We start from the raw sequence: 7,496 nt of genomic DNA, 5'->3' as shown, positions 1-7,496 counted from the left end.
TGGCGTCATTTCTCTGAATAGATATATATGACTACTAGACCCTCACCAATTAATAGGCTAGACAGTATGAATCAGCAGGGGGTTGTGACTACATACGAATGGAGAGCTCTGAGTCCGGTATAGCACGACTATACCAACACACACGTGTTCACGGACGCACAACAAACTTGTATTCAAAAGAAGCTTCTGACTCTATACAACCCCCCCCATCGCAGAGGAAAGAAAAAGCTTCTTTTTTTTCTTTCTTTCCGGCCGGCAATTGTTGCGCATTTTTACACCGGCGGAGATGTTGTAATATTTATTCACGTCTTCCGTGTGTGTGTGTGTGTGTGAGATGAGCCGTGATTTCTTGTATAGCTTCTTTTTTTTTCTTGGCTTTATTATTACGACAGCAGCCCGTCACATCGTTACATTTTTTACTGCTTCATTATCAGCTCCTGCCGATGGGGAGGCAAAGAAACATCTTGCGCAAAAGTGATGCACAAGTTTTTTCGAGCGCGCGCAACTTCCCTTTTTTTTCAAATCAAAATTTCGAACGTGTTGGGCAATAAAAAGAAAGATGAGCGTGCCGTGAATAGTGAAATACACCACCACCACCAGCGGATTGGAAATATAAAATGACCAGCAGCGGAGATCCTTTTTTTGATTCTTTTCTTTTGGTATACTTAAAAGTTGTACAACAACAAAACCGAAAGCTAAAAAATCTTTTTTTAAAAGAGGAGAGAGAGAATAAAAAGGAAAGAAATCGTGGAGCCCTCTAGAATCGGCAATCTCATTCACACTTTGAGCTTTTTTTATGTTTTGTGAAATAAAATAAAAAGAAAAGAAAAGGGAGAAGAAAAATAGGAGAGGGGCGATATATCATAAAGGAAGGATGTCGAGAAAGGAAACAAGAAAAGATCTCTTTGTGTGTATATTATTCTCTCTCTCCCAACTGATTCCTTCATCCCCTCGCTCGCTCGCTCGGTCGGGTTGTGGAGCTGCTGATGGCGAATGGGAACTTGTTACTCGATTGGTTGGCTCGCGCTGTGAATGAATGCAAATCAAACGAGAGGCCACTTCATCAAATGGACATATTCTCCTGGCCACTGTACATCGGAGAGAGAGTAAAAAAAAAGGAGAAGCGCAATCAAGGAGCCCTGGCAAAGAGAGAGATCATCATCACTCCTATAGAGTAAGGGGGGAGAATGGCACATGGAAACACCCTCCCCAGCGGCATTATTGTATCACCAAAAAAGGGGAAAAAAAATCAACCCCAAACAGGGGAGAGAAAAAATACACACAGAAAAAAGTGGCGTCGGTCAATTATCCATTACCAGAGGCCAGTCCGTCTTCTATAAGAAAGGATGACGAGGATTTATGTAACCATCCAACACCTCGTTTGGTTGCTGGCAACCCTCTGATCTGATCGTTCACGAGGCTCGGGGGATCCATTTTCAATACAACTCGCACAACCCCTCACGCGTACTATAGTTCCTTTTCTTTCATTCTTTTGATATCCCCGGCTACTTTTTTTTTATAAACGTATACAGAAAGAAAGAAAAAAACAGAACCTCATCCATCCTCTTCACATCGGCAAATTGACCGCAATATTTCATCATATTGTGTGTCCGCCGTATATAGTATAAAGTGTATAAGGTTGCGCGGATAGTCGTTAGCGATACGCAAATGGCTCCGCATTAAAAAGAATCAAACATTCGTCGTCTCTTTTTTTATTTCCATAAAGTTAACGGCGGAAACTTTTTTTTTATTTTAACGGCGGCTGGCTGGCAGCACAAACTTCCTGACGTGACTGGCCGTCGTAATATTTCATCGGACGTAATAAGACGAGTTTTCTTTTTTACGACATATTTTTTCGGGTTGTTTTTCAACATTTCCTTATATTTTATTTGATGTATTTAAATCGGAAGTCTATTTGGCGTTACTAACGTGATTAAATACAAATTTGTATACACAAAACAACTCGAGCTGGTGTATGGTGACAACCTGTCAGTGACGGTTGTGCGCCCGGGTTGGGCGCTGCTGGATGGGCCGGATGCCTTTAATCCGCACTCGTGCTGTCTGGCCAGATGACCGGCCGTCTATTGTGCGTGTCTCCTAGGAGGTCACGTGACTCGATAGGCCAACTGCTGACCGCAGCTCATCTTCTGGTCGACTAGACTTGGAAGGTCTCTGACCGTTGGTCTGTCTCTCTCTCTTCTTATATCCTCCTCTGTTTGAGCCACTTGTTTCCAGTTCCAATTTCAACCGCTGTCCATCAACACAAAAACCCCTTGCGTCCAGCCCCAAAAGGTTTTTCCATTTTCCACTACCAAGTCCGTCTAGTCTCTCTCCAACACAATATAGTGTTTACATGCCTAGTTTTCGGATATTAAGCGAACGTGTTCCTGATCACTCACTGAATAGAATGCTTGCCAACAGCAGTTGAAAGAAGTAAAAAGGGCTGGGGGAGACACAGCAGTAGCAGACGGGGGAAATAAGAAAAGAGTCGAAAAAGAGGACAGTTTGAATCCCCGGCGCTCTTTCAAGATAAACGACGCTCATTTGTTTGCATGTCAAGACTTTGCGCTTCTCCTAGTCTTTTTTTTTCTACCACACTTTTGGACGCCAGCAGCAACCAGCATCCAGCATCCGATGGTGGGTGGGGGGAGGGAAATAGGGAGGGGTCCTGAAGTCGTGCGCTCTTGCGGGTTTTCCAGCCGGAGCAGGTCACGTGTGTATCTGCTCCGGCTAATCGGCCGACCATTTCCCACCCGAAATTCGATATATATGTATGTGGCTATGTAAGAGACATGGATTAATTACACGACAGTATATATACTAGTGTACTACTACTGTATCCTGCACAGCCTATATCTAGCTTGCTCCCTTATCAGCGCATTGAAAATAAGAAAATGGGACTTGCGGAGACAGAGAGAAAGAGCCGAGCGTCGTCGTCGTCGTCGGGCGTCGGTATACGACGCATCTCGGTCCCATCTCGTTGACGATCATGAGGTATCATTAAAAGCGCGGAAAATGTGTGTCATTCCGCCCTTTGCAGTCCATCACGCGGCAGACGGCGCGGGAGGAGATGCTATCAGTTATTCCCATTTGAGCGGGCTAACTCGTCCTCAAAAGCTGACGACGACGATTCCAGTTTAGATTATATTAGGGAGCCTATATATAAGTATACACATCAGCCATTATTTTCATGATTGCTCGGAAACGATCTGTTTAATGGTGTTAGATGTTATTTGATGAGGAATCAAATGATGTAACTCTATAGGCGCCAAGCAGCTGCCATTCAAAATGTTCAATCCTTTTTTCCCGTGCCGAATCTCATCACACGCCCACTGAAAGTGTGAAGTATCAATAGAAAAATAAAATTACCCCCACAAACATATTTGAATAAATAATTATCTAGAGGTTTTTCTTTTCATTCTTTTTTTTTTCAAATGTTTCGGTTCTCTTATTTGAATAAAGGGGGGAAAAAAACTAATCGGGCGCATAATATATAGCTATGCGACGCCATCCGAATTTAAAAGAAAATAAAGGGGGGAGAGCGCAAGTTTCTCGTGTGCGCGGAATAATTCCGCACGAAAAAATCCATTCCGCAGACAGAGAAAGAGAAAAAAAAAAGATATCCAAGGGGGGTTTTATATTTTGTCGCCGAGAAAAGAAGGCGAGACACACACATCACATTACGTGTACAGTATTCAAGTTCGCTTGATTGATCATGCGTTTTTTTTTTCCACCAACCCCCTCGCTCAGGTATATATGGGCCTATTCTAATCTGTTTCGTCGCCATGGCGAGCGATGCGGTTACATACATCTACACTCCCTTTTCAAACAGAGAAAAGAAGGGCAAATTACCGATGTTTTCCGTACTGACGATTCCGCTCTATGCGGCAGATTGTCGGCCCCTTTTCTAAAATTTTTTTTTCACCCCCATTTTTTTTTTTGAGGTTATTGAATCGATTGTATTCGGCGCGTTTTTGTGTGTACGCAAGAGGGCATTCGTAAAATAGGCGTCAGCCCTTTTTTTTTCTTTTAAAACTATTTGGAAAAACAGCGGCGCAAGTAAATCATCAATCAATCAACATTCCCCCGCCATTTCGAATGTTATCTGGCGAAATGAATAAGGCGTGGATTTGTTACTAATAATGTTCGAGATCTTTGCATACTGTCAATTAAAAAACAATTTCACCCCCTCACGTATGTACGTACTCACTTCTTAATGGTGTCGCCCTTAATGCGCCCTAAATTCGGTTGGCAGGAGCTCTCCTAGTCCTTGGCGTTAGGAGATGAGATATGTTAAAGAAAATAGTCCTTTTCTTTAAAAATAAAAGACCCCCAAATGGTATAGGAACGAGGGAGATAAGTGTCAGATTATTTATTCGGTAGTTAAGGCGTCGGGGCGCTGAAGCTTAACCGAAAAAAAAAGCCAAAACGAAAATATAAAAATATCCAAAGTCATTCGGGAAAAAGGAAAAACGGAAAGTCGACTTTTCAAAATAAAATAAAAAAATTGTTTCCTTATTGTTGTTGTTGTTGTAAATCGAAATAAAAACGTACATTTCGTTTTGCATCACAATGTGAAAGAATCTAAAGAAAGAAAAATACGAACACTTGCACAGCGTCGACCACTCGAAAGATAACAATCTGAAAATATATTCACAGAGGTGAGAGCCCCATGACGGCCGCCCCATCACAACCGGCCCCAGCATGCGATTCACCTTTTTTTTCTGGCGACAATAACCCCAAGTGTCTGGGTATAGAGACTCTGAGGAAGCTAAAAAAAAAAATAAGAATTTCTTGACAGACGTGTATAAACTGACTACCCCACAAGTATAGTTAGACTGTTAGATATATGCAATGCGCTAGTGGCGGGGGGAATTCATACAGTATTATTATTATTATTTATACATACACACACTAAGAAGTTCTTCCCCCCTTCTTCTTCTTCTTGAACTTGGCTGATGTGCTGGCCTTTCACATTTTTCGGCGGTTGATGGAAAAACGCGTCAACGCTGTTATTGTCAGCGGAGGGGCTGTTTTCGCGGAGGCAGGTGTTGTCCTATTATAGGCGCGTAGATATAGCATAAAAATAATACAATACGGCGAGAAAAAGAGGACCTTCTAGCCTTCTACCTCTCTCTAGCTGGCTTTATTATTATTCTCTCTCGCGCTACGGGCTCCGATCATCGGGCGAAGGTGACAGCACATCGTTGTGTGGGTTTGTTGGGCCCTTTTTCTCTCGTCGGTCCAGATCTATACCCGCCCGAGTTTGTATGTATACTTTCCATCGCTACCCGCGGCGAGGCTTATAATATTCCCTCTGTGTGTTATTTGTTTGAATGGATTCAACTCGGCCTGGCACTCTTCTCTATAGTGTCGACTCGCCATTGTACCTCACCAGTTCGCTCCGTCACGATGCGGCCTATAAGGGGGATGGGGGGAGAGACAAGAAGGAGCAACTTGCTGGCATTTGCTCAGGTATATAGGACATTGAGATCAGGTGAAAAAGAAAAGAAAAGAAAAGCAAAATGGAATATAGTATAGACCACTTTTGGTATTATTATTTATTTTCTTTGACGCTCTATGGTGTGTGTAGTGTACACAGTGACAGTTTTCTCCCCCAAAACGCATAGAGGGCATTATCGATGACGTCAGGCAATTGATGGATCTATCGCCCTCGTTACACACACACTCGGACCTGCTCCGGGCCTGGAAATATGTATGTGTATCATCAATAAAAAGATCGGAGCAGAGAATATGGTACGTAGTACAGTATCAGTGTAAAAGGGAATGATGTGTTCTGATCCTGATGGTTTTCTTTCTGGTGTTGTTAGACTTTGGGAATAAAAAAAGAAGAAGAAAATAGAAAATAGAAAAGAAAAGAAAGAAAACACACCCCCACCGTGCTGGACGTCGGATGATGGATCTCCCTTTTTGCCTATAAGCCTCTCCCATCCGCGCGGAGTCGAGTCGAGAAAGGAAAAAAAAAGGACAGGGCCTCTTACAGACATTACGACTTACACCCAAGAATATGTGTACAAGAGACTGAGTGGGAGAGAACTCACAAACGGAGAAAGCTCACGTCTTGTTATCATCCAATCAGGAAGGGAGCGGGGGTTGCCCCCGCTAACAATGCACAAGCGATTAACATCTTTTGTTTCGGTCGTTTTTTTTTTTGTTCGGTGGGGTTCTCCAGATATGTATTTCTGTTGACGCAACTCCGGAATTGTGTAAAGCGCTATGCCTATACCAACCACTTGGTTTCCTATACGGTGGGAAAGAAACGAAAATGTTACATGAAAACAACAGCGACGCAAACCCACCAATTTTGACGTCCATTTTCATTCTCCCCCCGAAAAAAAGAAAACTAATGGATCTATATAACTCCTATACATGTAGGAAAAAAATGAAAAAACAAATCTGAAAAACAAGTCTTCGAAACAGATCTCTCTGCGCTGTGTGCTGGCGACATAACATATTCAATTCCATTAAAAGATGGATGGTATGTCAAACTGCTGTTGAACCACCACCACCACCAAGAAAAAAGAGGAGGATCAATATTGACTCTTGAAAATGTCCATATCCAAAAAGGGATTATTTTGTCGGATTGTAGTCTCTCTAGCTGTATGCACCGGATGGTCAATATTGGAAGAGGGCACGCTCTGAATCATATGAGCGGCTCAGCCCAAACGTCAACCGCCTCTAAACATCACTGGAAGTGATTTTCAATGTTGGACATTTTTTTTTATTTCTTTTCTTCCCTTTTTCTTTTTTTATTTTATTTTGAAAGCAAATCCACCGGAAATGGTCGTGAGTCAGGTGCATATTTTTTTTTCTTATTTTCCCCTCTTCTTCTTCTTTCTCTCTCCCCCCATACCTGACACATCGAGGAAACATGCAGAGCAGAGAGACCAGTTCAGAGAGTCTAAAAAATCTCTAATACACCCTCTTCGACTTATACTATTGCAGATGTCTTTAACAGGGGAGGGACGGGGGGTATAACAAAACTATAAGGAAAAAGAAAAAAAAAAGTCAGTCCTATACATAACGGGGGCGCGCTCCGGTCAGTTCTTCTTCCTTTTATTTTTGAAAAATGACTCACCTTTTGTTAGATGTGACGCACCATCATCTCGAAGCCTAGCTCTTCCTTCCTATATGTTTGACTGTTGCTTATCTTTTTTTCCTCTTGTTTGAAAATCTCCGTTTTCTCCGTGATCACGAATTTTCAATGAGTCACCTCTCCCCCCTCGTCGTAATGACTCAATTGAATAATGAGCTCAGCTGACGGTGAAAAGCGGCCGTTTATTTCCTCATCGAGAGCTATGAAAAAGAAACGTTTTTTTGGGGGGGTTCTATACTTGATATCTTCTGTACTTTGTGTACAGTGTATTATGCATACGTACATATAATTAAACCGCGACCAAAACAATATAACCACTAAGATTTTCAAGCTGTTTTTCCTGAAAGTACAATTGAAGATGTTTTTTTGTGTTGGTTGT

Source organism: Daphnia pulex, chromosome 5 (genome assembly GCF_021134715.1).
Source record: "Daphnia pulex isolate KAP4 chromosome 5, ASM2113471v1".
NCBI lineage: Eukaryota > Metazoa > Arthropoda > Branchiopoda > Diplostraca > Daphniidae > Daphnia > Daphnia pulex.
This window is presented reverse-complemented; position numbering follows the sequence as displayed.